This window comes from Callospermophilus lateralis, chromosome 4 (genome assembly GCF_048772815.1).
Source record: "Callospermophilus lateralis isolate mCalLat2 chromosome 4, mCalLat2.hap1, whole genome shotgun sequence".
In the NCBI taxonomy this organism is placed as follows: Eukaryota; Metazoa; Chordata; class Mammalia; order Rodentia; family Sciuridae; genus Callospermophilus; species Callospermophilus lateralis.
In genome coordinates, this window is record NC_135308.1 from 109,027,810 (window position 1) to 109,047,175 (window position 19,366).

General features: G+C 34.0%; 1 non-coding gene across 1 annotated transcript; it reads left to right on the forward strand.

Annotated features, from left to right (window-relative positions):
- Window positions 1-17,819: 17,819 nt before the first annotated feature.
- On the forward strand, window positions 17,820-17,924 carry LOC143398680 (U6 spliceosomal RNA). The gene has a single exon (XR_013091289.1). It is a non-coding gene; the product is annotated as a U6 spliceosomal RNA (small nuclear RNA).
- Window positions 17,925-19,366: the final 1,442 nt, after the last annotated feature.

A 19,366-nucleotide genomic window follows, 5' to 3' on the forward strand; every position in this document is an offset into this window, starting at 1 on the left:
TGTTTTCTCTATTGTGATGACGTCTTCATGGTCTGAGCATGTCCTACCTCATCAAATTGAGTATTTCAAATATATGCAATTTATGTTACAAATTATACCTCAATAAAGCTGTTAAAAAGAAACACATGCTGAAGACAATTACACTATCTAAATGAATTCTCACCTCCATAATTATGAACATAATGCCTCATACTCTGCCAAATGGCATCTGGCCCCATACCCACTGATCTCTGTCCCTAGTGAGTGGGCTATTGGTGCATCACATCTGAAGTCATTTGGTCAACTGCATCATTTGGAAAAGACCTAGGACGTTTATCTGCAGTGTCTTAAAGTAAACATTTGCCTCCTAAATTATTTGACATATAGTTTTTCCTTTTGTACTTTTATAGTCTTTCATGTGATCCTTTACCCAATCTTCAAATTTCACCTATTTTTCTCAGAAACACAATATCACTTTCATTTCTCTTTTCAGTCTTATATTTTATTGAGTAGGGTAAATATATCTTCTCCTTTTTTATAAGAAAAGAATCCTCTTAATTCCCTAATATTTTTGAGTTTTTTCCTCTGAGAAATCTTTCCACCAGTGCAGGCTAGGGGAAGTTGTGTTAAGGTAATGATTGCTTCATAGCGTCCCATTCTCCATGCTCATCTTCCCAAACTCCCAATGTCCTTCTGCCAGAGTGCTCCACTCTGACATTCTCTTGGCCCTAGTCTTCCCAAGGAATGAAGAGCTCTTGATCCTTTTATCCCCCTCACTCTTATTAATTCTGCTTCAGGGATTGATTGAACTTGGCTATTGGCAAACATCAAGCAAGCTTTGTAAAACAAATCTATTCCAAGTAGCATCTGCTATTTCCCAGGCACCAGGATAGGTTCCATATCATGAAAATCATTTAATTTGTACTAAAACTCTCACTGTCATTTTCTATAATCTGTAACATTCATCTTTTGAATTAGAATTATCAAAGAAATTTTTCTCAAACATAGATACATGAGAATTAAACGGATCTAATAATTTTCACCAAGAAATAGGGGAGTGAGGTCAGATGCTAGTGGAGAAATTAGAAGGCAGAATAATTGTAATACAATGATTAAGAGTTTCATATACATAGTAATGTTTGAGAATCACCTAGGCAATTAAAGTTTAGTGTTCAACACTGCATTGTCATCTACCCCTCCATCAGTACTATTCCGTATGCCATAAACCATTACTTAATTAATATATTTGCATTATAATGAAGACACAAATGAAGGATAAGTAAAATATTAATAAACTTCCTTTTACCAGCATTATACGCCTTATTTTGTTGATGTAATCCCTGATCATTACATGTAGTCTTCATGTAGAGGAACAGATTGTGCTTCTGTTTATAGAGTAACGATTGCCCCAATCAGCCAGCCTATTTATTTATAATGCAGGCAATGAACATATGCATTATCTGAAACATGGTTTCTTGGGCTTTTTCTATTTCCCTATCATTGAATGAAATGTTGTTTCTGCAGGAGATAACAGTTTGTTTTAAAAATGATTTTATTTTATTAACTCAGTTTGCTTTTTAAAAATTCCTGCAAATAACATGAGTCCTGTGGGTCTAGAAAAATGAATTCTTCCTTCCTATGGCCATATGCCTTAGAAAATCCCACGTGGTATATATGGCAAGACTCAGCTTGCTTTCAGGTTATCATCACAGGAAAATAGGCAGAAAACTAAGGGAAATGACGCAGACCTGGTATGACTTAGATGAAGATGCTTACAGAGCACACTGACCAATATTGTCCAGTGACCGTGCGTCACGTGCATTTATTTCTGAGTGAGACGCAAGGTTTTTGAAGACATCCGTAAAACAGAATCTATTCCCCTTGATGATATCCCACCCCATCTCAAGATTGGTCCCTGAAAGCCTCTCAGGCTAACCAAGAGCTTGTTTTAGGGGGGAAAAAAAAGGACTCTGTTTTCAAGTTCACTGGGGTTTTCCATACGAACTCAATCTTTTTTGGCTTTGATAGAGAAAAATCATATTTTGGCTTTGATAGATAAAAATCAATGTCTTAATGGTTTCTCTTTTATACAGGTATGATTTACTATAACTAGCTCTTTGATTTTAGTTATCTAAGAACTAATTGTCTCTCAACTACTTCAGGACCGAAAAAGTGCAATGAGTGGAATAAGGTATGAAGTCAATAAAAGTTGACATCTCTTCTGTCACCTCATCCCTCAGATCTCCCCCTCTATACACATACCAGGCAAAAAAGGTCTTGGTGAAAATCCTTGCCTCGATAATGTTGTGCAGTGAATGAGGAAGAAATAAAAGTTCTCCCAATAGACAGTAATTTGTCTCACTTAGATATTAAGAGAACAATTTCAATAAACTAATAGGAGATATTGGACCATTTCTTCTTAAAATTTTCACAGTAAAAGAACATTTACAATTTAGAAAATGTTGAAATTTTAAGTAATCTAATATTCTTTGTGGTATATTTTCCAAGGATTTGGAAGGCATATTTCAGTGTGTCTTTTAAATTACACAGCACAGATAACTACAAATTACTAGTTGGATACTTAAACATGCCCTGACCAAGTCGTTAGTCTTGTCAAAAATCTGGTGAATAATTTAAAAACATGTTTCTTACAAATTTCCATAATAGAAAGTTGAAGCAAAGCTTAAAAAATTACAGGAAAATACAGCAACAAATATTTATTTCCCTGATCTCTCAAAAGAAAAAGCAGTTCTCTCGTCTACCTTACATTACTTACTCTTGATAATTTTTCATCATTTTGGCTGGCAGCTCCTTAGTGGGTTTAACTGTGTTGTGTTAAGGAAGATGTGACTTGTCCAGGACTAGCACCATCATCTAAATTTGCTCTGCACACATATTTTGGAGAGTCTTGAATTTTCCTAGTTTACAAGTTTCACGTAGTTATGTTATCTTTAGAAACTCTTACTTTGAATATTGGAAACATTTTCTTTGCTCTCCATCATTCTGATAAGAAAAATCTGAGAGAGAGAAGAAAAAAAGAATTTTCTTTGGGTTGCAAAGAGTGATGCTCTGATCTTTCTGAGCAGACAGTTAATATTTTCAGTCCCAAAATAATGATATTTATGTTTTCTGCTCTATCTCTGGAAAGCACACTGGGATTACCTGAATTAATAGTCAAGTATCCTTAGTGCCCAGGTTCAGACATCACTTACTGAGCCCTCTGTGTAATTAGCCTTGGCAAAGCAACTAAAATAGGCAGCAGCAGAGACACTTTCCTTTGAGACAGTAAGATAGCAAACAAGAATCAGCTATGGGACAGGTGCTCATCTTAATGAAAAAGAAGAAAAGCCCAAATCACATTCAACTCCCCATTCACTCCATTAGAATGTCTAAGGATATAATTCTGTGTGTTAATAAAATATTTTATTGAATCCTCCATGATAAAATGTTCGGTAGTATATCTACTACATGTGAAAATTTTAATTGACAAAGATTATCATGTATACAAAGTTATTAAAATATCCATCATTTTGTTAATCTGAATTTACATTTGAAAACAGGAGAACATATATAAGGTGGACATTATTTGTTCTATATGAAAACTATGCATCTTCTTATTGCTTTGTGTTTGGAGACTTCCAGCTTCTGTCTTTTAGTTATTTATAAAATACAAAGTAAGTTATTATGAATTACAGTTTACCCTGTTCTAGAGAATATTATTGATATTGTACAATGTGATCAACTTTTTTTAAACATCCATTAATGAGAAAGAATAGATAATATTTGTCTACATGTGATTTATTTTACTTTCTATATTGTTCTCTAGTTATATCCATTTTTTGTCACTTGATATTATTTTTATAGCTGAAGAATCTCTCTCGATTTCTAATTCAGACAATTAGCTATTAGTGCACAGAAACACTAAGGATTTTTGATTTTTGTATCATGCTATTTTGCTGAATTAAATTTAGTTCCAATAGCTTTTTAGTGGAGTTTGGGGGATTTTCTCTACCTAAGACCATATTATCTTACAAACAATGACAATGTGATTTCCTCTTTACCAATTAAGATGCTCTTTATTTCTTTCTTTTGCCTGATTGTTCTTGCTAGAATGAAAGTGGTGGAAATAGCATTATTATTCCAGATGTTAGTGAGAAAGCTTCCAGCTTTTCTCCATTAAGTGTGGTTGCAACTGTTGACTTACCATTTAAATACTTTATTGAGATACTTAAAGTGTTCTGGTTTTATCATGAAGGGATTGTGAGTTTGTATCAAATGCCTCTTCTACATCTATTCAGGTGATTATATATTTCTGTCCTTCATTTTGTTGATGCTGTATATCTTGTTTATTGATTTGCATATTTTGAACCATCCTTGCATCCCTGGCATGATTCCCAGTTAATCATGGTGCATTCTCTTTTTAATATGTCATTTGATTCAGTTCAGTTTGCTAGTTGTTTTTGATAATTTTTGCATCTACATTCATTGAGGATATTGGCCTGTAGCTTTGTTTTTTGATAAGTCCTTGTCTAGTTCTGGTATCAGGGAAATTATTGCTAGCCTGAAAGAAGAAATTTGGAAAAAGTTCCTCCTCTTCAATTTTACGGAACCACTTAAAAATGAAATTAATATATGTTACATATTTGGTATAACTTCATAGAGAAGCCATCTAGTCCTGGGTTTTTCTTTGAAGGGAGATTTTGTTTACTGATTCAACCTCATTTATCACCATTGGCTGCTCAATTTTTCTATTTCTCCATGATTAAATCCGGGCAAGATGTATGTTTCCAGGTATTTGTTTTCCTTTCTTCTAGCTTATCAAGTTTTTGGTATAAGTTGTTCATAATAATATCTAAGGTTTCTCTGTATTTCTTCAGTACCAGTTTTAATAATCATTTTCATCTCTGATTTAGTTTGAATATTCTCCGTCTTTTCAATAGTCTTGCTAGGGCATTGTCACTTTTCTTTCTTTCTTTCTTTCTTTCTTTTTTTGTTTTTTTTTTTTTTTTGAAGGAACAGCCCTTCATTTAACTTTTCTTTTGTGCTGTTTTTTAAATTTTGTATTCCACTCATTTTGTCTTCGATCATTATTTCTTTCCTTTTACTAATTTTGAATTTTCCTTGTTCTTTTTCTACTGCTTTGAGATGCAACAATAGGTTCTTTATTTTAGGTCTTTACTTTTTTGGTGCAGGTGTGACTGCTGTGAACATTCTTCCTAGTACTACTTTTATTGTATAGCATTGGTTTTGGTATGCTGTGTTTCCAATTTCAATTGTTTCAAGAATTTTTTAAACTTTATTTACTATTGGTTATTCAAAACTGAGTTTGTTTAATTTCCCTGGATTTATATAATTTCCAAAGATTTTTTATTGATTTCTAGTTTTATTATGTCATGCTATGTTTGGAAAAGATAATGAATATGATCTCAATTTTTAAAATATTTATTGAGATTTGTCTTGTAGCCTGTCATATGATCTATTTGAAAATTATTCCATGGTTTTAGAAGAGCATGCATTCTTCATTTGTTGGATAGAAGGTCTGCAGATGTCAACAGACAATTAATTCTACTGTTTCTTTGTTGATTTTCTGCCTGAAAATCAATAATTCTGTGCATTACTGAAAGTGGGGTGTACAAGTCCCATACTATTATTGGTTTGGAGTTGATTTCTCCCTTTACATCTATTTATATTTACTTTATATATTTGTGTGCTCAAATATTGGAAGCATATATAACTATTATTTCCTTTTGCAGAATTGACCCTTTATCACTATTTAATTACTTCCTTGTATCATTTTTTTAAATTTATTTTTTATTTCCTTTTTGGTCTTGGTGATGCTGAGGATTAACCTCAGGGCCTCACACATTCTCGGAAAGCACTTTAGCACTGAGCTACACATCTGGCCCTATAGATTTTTATTTAGGGTATGGTTTCATGATGTAACTGTGGATGCTCCTGCTTTATTTTAGATTCTATTTTCATGGAACATCTTATTACATACCCTCACTTCTAGTCTCTGTGAGCTTAGAGGTAAATTGTGCTTCTTGTCAGAAATGTATATTTGGTTCTTTTCATTTAACTACTTCACATCTTTTATTAGAGAATTTAACATGCCTTCATTTAAATAAATTATCAATAGGGAAAGACTTTTTCTCCTCATTTTTTTAAATTTATATATGACAGTGGAATGCATTACAATTCCTGCTATGCATATAGAACACAATTTTTTATACACAATATATTCACACCAATTCATGTCTTCATACATACATACATCACATTCCACCATCATTAATAACCCCATGCCCCTTCCCTTCCCCTTCAACCTCTCTGCCCTATCTAGATTTTGTCTATACCTCCCATGCTCCCACTCCTTATTCCATTATGAATCAGCTTCTTATATAAAAGAATACATTCAGCATTTGGTTTAATTGGGGGGGATTGGCTAATTTCACTTAGTATTATCTTCTCTATCCATTTACCTGCAAATGACATGATTTTATTCTCTTTTATTGCTGAGCAATATTCCATTGAGTATATATACCACATTTTTCTTATCCATTCATCTATTGAAGGGCCTCTAGGTTGCTTCCACAATTTAGCTATTGTAAATTGTGCTGCTATGAATATTGATATGGCTTGTTCCTATAGTATGCTGTTTTTAAGTCCTTTGGGTATAGTCCGAGGAGAGGGATAGTTGGGTCAAATGGCAGTTTTATTCCCAATTTTCCAATTAATCTCCATATTGCTTTCCATATTTACTGCACCAATTTTTAGTCCCACCAGTAGTGTATGAGTGTACCTTTTTCCCAAAATCCTCGCCAACACTTATTGTTGTTTGTATGCATAATAGTTGCCATTCCGACTGGAGTGAGATGATACCTTAGAGTGGTTTTGATTTGCATTTCTCTAATTGCTAGAAATGATGAAAATTTTTTCATGTATTTGTTGAGTGATTGAATATCCTCTTCTGATAATTGTCTCTTCAGGTCCTTTTTCCATTTATTGATTGGGTTACTTAGTTTTTTGCTGTTTAGCTTTCTGAGTTCTTTATATACCCTAGAGATTAATACTCTGATGTGTGAGGGGAAAGATTTGCTTCCAAGATGTAGGCACTCTATTCACCTCACAGATTGTTTCTTTTGCTGAGAAGAAATTTTTTAGTTTGAGTCCATCCATTTATTGATTATTGGTTTTAATTCTTGTGCTGGAGGAGTCCTATTAAGGAAGTTGGGGCCTAATTTCACATAATGGAGATTAGGGCCTAATTTTTCTTCTACTAGACACAGGGTCTCTGGTTGTATTCCTAAGTCCTTGATCCATTTTGAGTTGAGTTTTGTGAATGGTGAGAGATAGGGGTTTAATTTCATTTTGTTGCATATCCAGTTTTCCCAGCACCGTTTGTTGAAGAGGCTATTTTTTCTCCAATTCATGTTCTTGACATCTTTGAGTTGGTCTCTGTGTCCTCTATTCTATACTGTTGGTCCACTAGTCCGTTTTGGTGCCAGTGCCATGCTGTTTTTGTTACTATTGCTCTGTAGTATAGATTAAGGTCTGGTATAGTGATGCCACCTGCTTCACTCTTCCTGATAAGAATTGCTTTAGTTCTTCTGGGTCTCTTATTCTTCCAGATGAAGTTTATAATTGCTTTTTCTATTTCTATGAAGAATGCCATTGGAATTTTGATTGGAATTGCAGTAAATCTGTATAGTACTTTTGGAAGTATGGTCATTTTGATAATATTAATTCTGCCTATCCAAAAGCAAGTTAGATCTTTCCATCTTCAAAGGTCTTCTTTAATTTCTTTCTTTAGGGTTCTGTAATTTGTATCATATAGATCTTTTTCACCTCTTTTGTTAGGTTCATTCCCAAGTATTTTCTTTTTATAGGCTATTGAAAATCTTTTTTCCCTACTTTCCCTTTCTGAGGATTTGTCACTGATATATAGAAATGCCTTTGATTTATGGGTGTTGATTTTATATCCTGCTCCTTTGCTAAATTCATTTACTAGTTCTAGGAGTTTTCTGGTGTAACTTTTAGGTTCTTCCAGGTATAGAATCATATCATCAGCAAATAATGCCAATTTGAGTTCTTCTTTTCCTATGTGTATCCCTTTAATTTCTTTCATTGGTCTATTTGCTCTGACCAGTGTTTTTTAAGAACTATACTATATATAAGTGGTGAAAGAGAGAATCCCTGTCTTGTTCCAATGTTTAGAAGGAATGCCTTCAATTTTTTTCCTTTAGAGTGATGTTGCCTGGGGCTTAGCATAGATAGCCTTTATGATGTTGTGATATGTTCCTGTCATCCCTACTTTTTCTAGTGTTTTGAACATAAAGGGGTACTGTATTTTGTCAGATGCTTTTTCTGCATCTATTGAGATGATCACATATATGATTTTTATCTTTGAGTCTATTGATGTGATGAATTACATTTATTAATTTCTGTATGTTGAACCAATCTTGCATCCCTGGGATGAATCCCCCTGACCATGAGACATGATCTTTTTGATATGTTTTTGTATTTGATTTTTCAGAATTTTATTGAGAATTTTTGCATTTATGTTCATTAGAGATATTGGTCTGAAGTTTTTTTTCTTTGTTTTTATTTATTTATTTTTTTTGATGTTTCTATGCCTGGTTTTGACATCAGAGTGATATTGGCCTCATAGAATGAGTTTGAAAGTGCTGCTGCTTTTTCTATTTCCTGAAATAAATTAGAGAGTATTGCTATTAGTTCTTCTTTAAAGTTCTTGTAGAACTCAGATGTGTAACTGTCCAGTCCTGGGCTTTTCTTGGTTGGTAGACTTTTGATGGCATCTGCTATTTCATTACTTTAAATCTATCTGTTTAAATTGTGTATATTATCCTGATTCAATCTGGGCAAATTATATGACTCGAGAAATTTGTCAATGCCTTTGATATCTTCTATTTTATTGAAGTACAAGTTTTCAAAATAATTTCTAATTATCTTCTGTATTTCTGTAGTGTTTTTTGTGATATTTCCTATTTCATCATGTATGTTAGTGATTTGAGTTTTCTCTCTCCTTCTCTTCGTTAGCATGGCTAGTGGTCTGTCAATTTTATTTATTAAAATTTCAAAGAAACAACTTTTTTGTTTTGTCAATTTTTTCAATTTTTTCAATTGTTTCTTTTGTTTCAATTTCATTGATTTCCACTCTGCTTTTAATTATTTCTTGTCTTATGCTTCTTTTAGTGTTGATTTGTTCTTCTTTTCCTAGGGCTTTGAGATGTAGTGTTAAGTCATTTATTTGTTGACTTTTTCTTCTTTTAAGAAATCAACTCCATGCAGTGAACTTTCCTCTTAGAACTGCTTTCACAGTGTCCCAGAGATTTTGATATGTTTTATCTGTTTTCTCATTCACCTCTAATTTTTTTTAACATTCTTCTTGATGTCTTCTGTAACCCATTGTTCATTCAGTAGCATATTATTTAGTCTCCAGGTGTTGGAGTGGATTTTATTTCTTATTTTATGATTGATTTCTAATTTCATCCCATTATGATCTGATAGAATGCAGGGCAGTATCTCTACTTTTTTGAATTTGCTAAGAGTTGCTTTGTGGCCTAAGATATGGTCTATTTTAGAGAAGGATCCGTGTGTTGCTGAGAAGAGAGTATTTTCTCTCATTGAAGGATGAAGTATTCTCTATGTGTCAGTTAAGTCTAAATTATTGATTATATTATTGAGTTCTATCTTTTCTTTGGTCACCATTTGTTTGGAAGATCTATCTAGTATTGAAAGAAGTGTGTTAAGTCACCCAAAATTATTGTGTTGTGGTCTATTTGACTCTTGAACTTGAGAAGAGTTTGTTTAATGAACATAGCTGCTCATTGTTTGGGGCATATATATTTATAATTGGTAAGTCTTGTTGGTATATGGTTCCCTTGAGCAGTATGTAGTGTCCTTCTTTATCCTTTTTGATTGACTTTAATTTGAAGTCTATTTTATTTGATATGAGGATAGAAATCCCTGCTTGCTTCCACAGTCCATGTGATTGGTATGATTTTTCCCAACACTTCACCTTCAGTCTGTGAATGTCTTTTTCTACGAGATGAGTCTCTTGGAGGCAGCATATTGTTGACTATTTTTTATTAAATCCAGTTTTCTAGTCTGTATCTTTTGATTGGTGAGTTTAGGCCATTAACATTCATGGTTATTATTGAGACATGATATGTAGTCCCAACCATTTTTGTTTAATTTTTTTTGTATTTAACATGACTTGGTTTCTCCTATGATTAGATTTTCCTTTAGTGTAATCCCTCCCTCTCCTGATTTTCATCATTGTATTTCATTTCCTCTTTTTGGAATACTTTGCTGAGGATGTTCTGTAGTGCAGGCTTTCTAGTTGTAAATTATTTTGACTTTTGTTTATCATGGAAGGTTTTTATTTCATCATCAAATTTAAAACTTAGTTTTACTGGATATAAGATTCTTGATTGGCATCCATTTTCTTTCAGAACTTGGTATATGTTGCTCCATGATCTCCCGTCTTTGAGGGTCTGGGTTGAAAAATTTGCAGAGATTCAATGTAGTCTCCCCCTATATGTGATTTGATTACACTATGTTGCAGCTTTTAAGATTCTATCCTTATTCTGAATGCTAGGCATTTTCACTATAATGTGTTTTGCTGTAGATATGTTTTAATTTTGTACATTTGGTGTCCTATAAACCACTTGTATTTGGTTTTCCAATTCATTCTTTATGCTTGGGAAGTTTTCTGATATTATGAGATTGTGCATTGATTTGGTTTGAAACCAATGTGCCTTTCTCTATCCCAATAACTCTTATATTTGGTCTTTTGATGCTGTACCATAATTCTTGGATTTTCTGTTCATGGTGTCTAACTATCTTCACTTTGTGATCAACTATATTTTCCAGATAATATACTTTGTCTTCACCTTCTGAAATTCTTTCTTCCAAGTGAGCTAGTCTGTTTGTTATGCTTTCTATTGAGTTTTTATTTCATTTATTTTTCATTTCAAGGATATCCGGGTTTTTTGGTGTGTTGTTGTTTTTTTTTTCCCCAGAGTCTCTATCTCTCTGGAAGTAATCTTTTGCTACCTATATTTGCTCTCTTATCTCATTGTTGAAGTGATCAATCTTTGCTTGTATTTGCTCATTTAGGTCATTCTTTAATTCATAGATCATTTTAATTAGAACCTTCTGAATTCCTTCTCTGACAATTCATCAACTTCACTGTCCATGGGTTCTGTTACTATAGTGTCCTCGTTTGTTTGAGGGCACTTTCCTCCCTTGTTTTTTCATGTTGTCTATGTGTCTTCCCTTTTTTTTTTTTTTGCAGTGTGGGTCTGAAATATTACAGTTTCTTCCCTATATTCTTGTAGTACCAATGCAGATTGTCTATACTTACCTCACCTTGAGGTTGGGCTTCCAGATCATGCCGGTTTCCCTCAATGAATGCTACTGCATCCTGTGTCTGGGTCCTGCTTAAGTTGAAGTGGGTGGATCTGGGCTTCTGGGCTTGACCTACTGCAGTAGTCTGCTGGTGGGAAAGGGTGGTCCTGCGCCTTGGCTAGGCTCTGGTGAGTGTCTGCCCCACCAGGGGAGGGGTGAACTGGGTCTACTGAAAGCCTGGGTCCTAGGTGGGCTGGTGTGGGCACTCTGGCCTGGATCTCAGCTCCGCGGTAGTACACTGGTCAGAAGGGGTGGTCCGGCACTACAAACTAGGCTCTGGCAAGTGTCTGCCCAGCCTGGGAAGGGGTGTACCAGACCTGCTGTGTGCCTTGGCCCTGCAGAGGTCTCAATATGCAAATACTTACTGCAGCCATTTTGTAATTTCTTTTCTGATTTTAATGTAGTTCCTTCCTATCCTTTCCACTTTCTTACAGTCTCCTTTTCTGATTAAGTGATTTACTTCATTTGTGATAGTGTTTTGATTTCTTGCTTATTATGTTTTGATAACAGATTTTCTTGTTTTTACTCTGAGGGTACAAAGACATCTTTGAGTATAACAAGTTATTTAAAAATTATTACAACGTAGCAAGATTATAAAGCTAAAAAAAAGAAACTATAACAATAAAAACACTATATTTGTACTCCACTCTTCCCCATATTTTGAATTTTTAATATCCCACTTCACATCTTTCAAGTAAACATATAATGTACTTATTAGGCTTGTTTTGTTCATCATCTTCATACACACTAATGTACAACACTAAGGCATTGTGAATTTGTCTGTATAGTTACACTCACTATTGAGTTTTAAATCTTCCCATTTTTCCTTCTTACTCTTCAACATCACTTTCTTTTATTTTAAAGAACTCCCTCTAGCATTTCTTGGAATTCGATTCTGGTGGTGACTAATCCTCCCAGCATTTAGCTAAGCACACCTTTTCCTCTTTTTCATTTCAAAGAATAGCTTTGATTTGTACAGTATTTTTTGTTGATAATTTATTTTCCCTTCACTGTTTTAAAAATCTCATTCCACTCTCTCCAACACATAATATTTCTGCTAAAAAGTCTGTTGTCAGGTTAATTGAGACACACTTATGTGTTGTTTCTTTTCTACTGCCACCTTAAGAATCTTCTTTTCTCTTTATCTTTCACATATGATAACTTCATTTAAGTATATCTTGGAATAGACTTGGTCAAGCTACGTCTGTCTGGTGATCATTAAGTTTCCTATATATGGATATTTGTCCCTTATTGGTTTGTGTATTCCCTTATTGCCTTTATCTCTTCTAATAAGCTATCAATGATTCTTTTAAATTTATCCATGAGGACTGGGGCTGAGGCTCAGTGATAGAGCACTCACCTGGCACATGTGAGGCAATGAGTTCAATTCTCAGCACCACATAAAAATATATGAAATAAGGTATTGTGATTTCCTGTTGTTGGTATAGGAGCAAAATTCTTTGAGTTGGACCTATGTATGTTCCCCTGTAGCTATTCTTACATCAGATCTTGTCATTGCTTTGGGATTTTTGTTTCCTGAATTCTTTGTGTTGAAGTATTGCTGAAGTTTGAACATGGTTATATTGTGTGAGTATCAAGGTTCACTGTCTCTTTAGTAAGGTTGAAGTGTACCTCAGCAGCAGCAGAGTGTCCATAATGTGAGCTTATCATCGAACTGAATTCTCAGTCCCTTATAAAAAGGGAAGATAAACTATAGTAACAATAACAGTAAAGAATATACAGCATTACAGCAAATACTACTTGCATGTCGTGACCTTTATTACAATAATAACTACAAAAACAAGAATCGCAGAGTCAGAAATTAACACCAGGTTGAACAACAAATAGTTGTGAACAAGATAGTGCATTAATATAAACATCAGTTGTCAACAACATCCACAATACTAATAACAAAAAAAAAACAAGAAAGGTGGGTAAGAAATTATATAAACTAAATAGTTTAAACAGTTGGTGAAAATACAGTTAGTTAGGAGAAAAGAAAATAGGGAAAGGAGGCAAATAAAGTTTAGAATATTGAAAATGTGAAATGAGAAAAAGCAGGAGAGGGGAAGATACTGAAGCCCACAGAGTAAAGAAAAAATAAAATAATAAAAAATACATTTATATATAATACACAGGGAGAGAGAAAGTGAGGAGACAGAAAGAGGGAACAAGACATTTTGACTACTGAAGAGAAAAGGAAAGAAAGTAAAACAAACCAAACCAAACCAAACAACAGTTAAAGGAAAAGCAAAAGAGAAAACTCATCAGCTATCAGGGAACAAAATAACAAAAGGATACTAAAAACAAAAAAGGAAGATGAAACTAAAAAAGGAACAAACATGTATGTATTTGCATATGCATGAACTAATCTGCAAATGCAATAGGAATGAACAAAAAATTCTTAATGAAAAATGAAAGAATTGTGTACACTGAGGTAGCCAAAATTATGGACAAGGAGAGATTTATTATATATGCCTTACTGCTCTTATTTCCATTTTTATTGGATTGTGTGCCCTTTAGACATGACAAGACCTGAGAATTACTTAATATTTCCTCCTTTGGTGTCCTGGGATCAAAAGTGGAGTGGCATGGAATCAAAGTTGGTTGAAATGGCTCTCAGCTTCCCTGCTCACCAATAAAAGGTAAGATAGAGTGGGAAGTATGAACTATTAAAAACTTTTTTCTAGAAAGAGTAGATCAATGCATTTCCAAAGTAGGGCTGATACAGAGTTCTAAATGGAATGTTCCTATGGCTGGGGTCAAGCTCTGATTGCAACTTTGGGAATTTGTTGGGTGGTACCTACTTTGGAGAGATATCAACATATCCCTGAGGCCAGAGAGATGCAATTATCTGATGGGCACCTGAATCTCGGGACACCACCCCCACCAAGAAATCTATCTATTGTCACGATGACCAGCTGCCTTAGATGTAGGGTGTATAGCTGGTATTGTTATTAAAAGAGAATATTACAACTTGTAACTCTGAGTCATTTGTAAGTCCAGAAGAATAAATTCTCCAACTGATATTTCATTTGACATGACTATGCTCTGAATTCTGAAACTTCTACAGGTAAAAGAAAAAGTGAATGTGAACTCATAATACAATTTATTATACATTTTTGGTGCTCTTATTCTGCATAAAGAACATCACTAGACACACTAAATAAGAAGTGGCAAAACAGCTGTCCCTCAGAAGTAAAGCTCATATCAGAATGTGTTAGGGAGGAAAAAGATTAATCTATGTCCAATTACTTTAAAACCTCAGTTTTGATAATTCTCTCTCATGTTTTTGGTTAGAGAATGGAGTTTTTAAAATAAATAGTAATAAAATTAGTAATAATGACAACTGCTTGGCTTTATTGTGCTTAAGAAGATGAAACAAGTCATCAAAACAAGGAGCAACTTTGAAAAGTTAGTGACCATAAACCATAAGTTCAATATCTTATTGGAAAACATTGTTTAGCTGCAAGTCAATCATTTTAAAAATGATTCTTGATCTACAGTTACAGAAAAAAATGTCAAATAAAAATGCTATATTTGGAGGAAATTCAGTGAAATCCTTCTTCTCTTGCCATTATGTTAAATTGACCCTATTAGCTCTTCTTTGACTAAAGTTGACTTAAGTTGACAAACTTTTCTTGGGCAAAAGCACCTCACAAGGGCCGTCTCATATATCATGGAAGCCAGCCTGAAATATACCTTCCCAGGGTCAGGAATTTGTTGGAAAAGCCTTTAGAATACCATAGGCTTTTACTTGTGGCAGTTGTGTGAGCTTCATGAAAGCAGTAATTGAAGACTAAGGCAGAGTTGTAAACAGCCTGACTTACATTGAAGCAGTCCCCTTTCTTTGAGTCAGGTCACAAGACCAGAAGATTTCTACTTACTTTTTCCTTCTTCCCTTTTTATTAGGGGGCTGGAACACTACAGATGTTTAAAAATAAATTCTAAGGAGTCACTATCTGAGTACCAAGATAAAAAATAGAGACCACTGTGATTGCACCTGATAATGGAGGGAATCTTATAAAAAATAATAAAGTCTCTAAATCAATAACTGCAGTCCTCAACAAACAGCAGCAGGAAAACTCAGCAAGGGAAAAAAATTAAATTCCCAGAATAACCAAATTATAATATTAAAAATGTCCAGTTTTTAAAAATAATAGTAACAGGCTTACAAAAACTTAAAAAGTATGGCCTAGTCAATGGCGTTTGGAAATGGGGAAGATACAAGAAAAATTGTCAAGAACAGATCCTCAGAATGTGCAGACATTGGACATATTAAATAGGTACTTCATATCCAATGTGTTCAAAGAGCTGAATGTAACTATGGGCAAATAAAGGAAGCAGTAGAATGAAAAATAAATAAATGAAAATAAATAAATAATGTATTTAACATTTCCTCCTTTGGTGTCCTGGGATCAAAGACTGGAGTGGCCTGAAATCAAAGTTGGTTGAAATGGCTCCCAGCTTCCCTGCTCACCAATAAAAGGTAAGACAGAGTGGGAAGTAGGAACTATTGAAAACTATTAAAAACCAAAAAAATAAATAAATGAAATATAACAACAAAGTGACAGATTACAACAGCAAATCAAACAGAAATTTCAACCTGCAAAGTACAGAGCTAACAAAGGACTTCAAGAGCAGCTTTTAGTGCACATGAGAAAGAAGGGAAAATATTGAATGTAGGTAGGAAAATTAATATTATGTAGTTAGAGGATACAGAAATAAAAAAGAACAGAGAAAAAGTATCTGAGTATATAGGACCTGCAGTGTATACATTTTAGGAGGCCCAGAAGGATGAAAAAAAAAAAAGGCCAAAGAGATTATTTGGAGAATTAACTTGTTAAAATGCCTCAATTTGAGAAAGGACATGGATTTACATATGCAAGAGGTTCAATAAACTCCAGTTAGGAAAATCTCAAAAAACTACAAAGAATAGGTTAAAATCCAATGTCTAGAGCCATCTAATTTCTGGTTCTCAATACAGCAGTACTTATAAATGAATGTGTTTTCTTACAATTTTACTCTGGAAAGGTTAACATTGGTTTTCAAATATTTCCATTTTTTGACTTTTAGAATAACCATCTTCAGATAAGTTTTGAATAAGATTTTATAATTTTGTTTTATTTACCTTCAATATCTACCATTACCCTCTATGTATCTATGTATCTGTATTAATTATGTATGATAGTATAAAGTTAACATTTATCCTATAATTTAACATTTACATGTGCTTTAGTCAGCTTTTCACCACTGTGACTAAAATGACCCAACCAGGACAATTGTAGAGGAATAAAAGTTTATTTGAGGGCTCATGGTTTCATGAAGGCCAGTTCCATTCCTCGGAGCTCAAAGTGAGGTAGAATACTATGGTGTAAGAGTGTGGCAGAGGGAACTGCTGAGAGCCATTGCCAAGTAGGAATGACGCATGGCAATTTCTTTGTCAGCCTACCCAATGTTGCTTAGAGGAAGGACTCTCCATATTGGACCCAGGTCATTTGCAGTGATATTGCATGTAAGGTGGCCTTGCTCAAGGACCAGGGTGGATCCAGGTTTAGGGTGTATCCTGCTGGGATTAGGGAGTATCCTTCTCCTTGAGTTTAGGCAGGTTCCAGGTTTAAGGTTATTCCTGCTGGGAATAGGGCGTATCCTGCTGCCTCAGGCGCCTTGAGTTCCCGTGGGATTCAGAGAGTATTTGGGATTCAGAGCCCAGTGGAGAGTGTGGATTTGGCCCAGAATGTGGATTTCCCCAGAACATGTTTGTAGAGTGCCAGTGTGAGTTCGGGAATAAAGAATTGTTGTTTGAATCTACAAGGCTGTGAGTGGCTCGTGATTTTGTGCCCAGCCAGACTGCGGCAGGGAACCAACTCTCATGGTAATCAGGAAGCAGAGGGAGTATCTCCATATGCCAGATACAAATGTATACCCCAGAGCCATGTCCCCAATTTGCCACTTTTTCCTACCACACACCTGCCTCCAATTACCACTCAATTGATCATATCACTGATTAATTCACTGATTAGATTAAGTCTATAGCTGGATCATTTCTCCTCCAAACCTTGCATTGTCTCACACATGAGCTTTTGGGGGACACCTCACATCCAAACCATAATAGCATGCTTTATCCACATCTCTCATTTTAATTTGCTTTTTTGCTTGAATGTCTTACAAAATGTCTTGTTTAATATCTTCGTGGGTTGTGTGCAACAATAGGAAATTCATAGACAAAATAATCATAAGTTAATAGTTTTGTGTTAGTATAATGTAGAGTGGATTAAATTATCAATAATCAATTTGCTGTTTTAAGAAAATCTCTGTTAAATTGTAAGGTTGTTTTCTATGGGTCAAAAACCATTGAAAATGTTTATTGGGAAGACTATATTATTAAAGAAAGATGGGTGGATGTTCACTTTGGCAGCACGTATATTAAATTTTCAAAAACAGAGAGAAGTTTAATATAGCCCTTGTGAAAGGATGGCATATAAATTCATAAAGTGTTTCATACTTTTTAAAGAAATCAAATGGCAGGAAATGATCATTTTTATAAAAACACTAAATATCAATGGTCTCAACTCTCCTATTAAAAGACAGACAGGCAGATTGGGTTAAAACTGGCCTCAATCATATGTTATTCATAAGATATATGCCTTAAAGGAAAAGATAGCCACAGCTTGAAATTGAAAGGGTGGAAAAAGATATGCAATGAAAAGGAGAATCAAAGTAAGCAAGAGTAACTACTCTCTTGTCCAAAAAAGCAGACATCAAGCCAAAATTTTCAGAAGAGTCAAGAAATGTCACTTTACATTGGTAAAGGGAACTATCCAATGATGGCATATAACAATTTTAAATACTTATGCCCCAAACATAATTACTTAAAAAAAATACTACTTAAAGACTCAGATATACTCTAACACAATAACACTAGGTGATTTTTCATATATCTCTCTCTTTAACAGATAGATTATCCAAACAAAAACTAATGACACTATAGACATTAACAATGATATAAACAAAATGAATCTAACAGACATCCATAGACTATTTTATCCATCAACAACTGAATTTACTTTTTTGGAATCTTCTCCAAAATAGAACATATTTAGGGGAACAAATCAAGTCTTATAAAATACACAAAAGTAAATATAATTCCTTGTACTTAACCTATCATAATAGGATGAATTTTAAATTGATAAAACAATAAAAAACAAATCATTTTGACATGTGGAGACTGAATAATACTCTTTAGATGAGGAATGGGTCATGTGAGAAATTTTAAAACACCAATTCTAAAACCCATAAGCAACAGGAAATCATTAAATCAGAGATAAAATTAATGGAATTTAGAATAAAAAACAATTCAAAAGACCAATGTAACAAAAAGTTAATTCTTTGAAAAAATAAACAAGATCAAATCTTAGACAAACTAAGCAAAAGAAAGAGAAGACCCCAACCAAAGACACTAAAGATAAAAAAAGGTACAGACATGGCTGAAATCCAGAGGTATAAATAAGCATTTTGAGCTGAGCAAGGTAGGGCATTCTTTTAATCCCAGCAGCTATGGTGGCTGAGGCAGCAGGATTACACATCCAGAGCCAGCCTCAGCAATTTATCAAGGCCTTAAGCAACTCTGTGAGACCCTGTTTCTAAATAAAATACAAAAAAGTCTGGGGATGTGGCTCAATGGTTAAACGTCCCTGAGTTCAATCCCTGTTACCAAAAAAGAAAATAAAAAAGAAAGAAAGAAAAAGAAACTATTTTGAAAACATATTTACAAATAAATGAGAAAATCTAGAAGATATAGACAAATTTCTAGATACTATGGCCTACCCAAATTGAAACAAGAGAATACAGAAAACCTAAACAGACCAGTATTAAGGAATAATATTAAAGCAGTAATAAAAAGACTTTCAACAAAGAAAAGCCTTGGATAAGATGAATTCTCAGCTGGGTT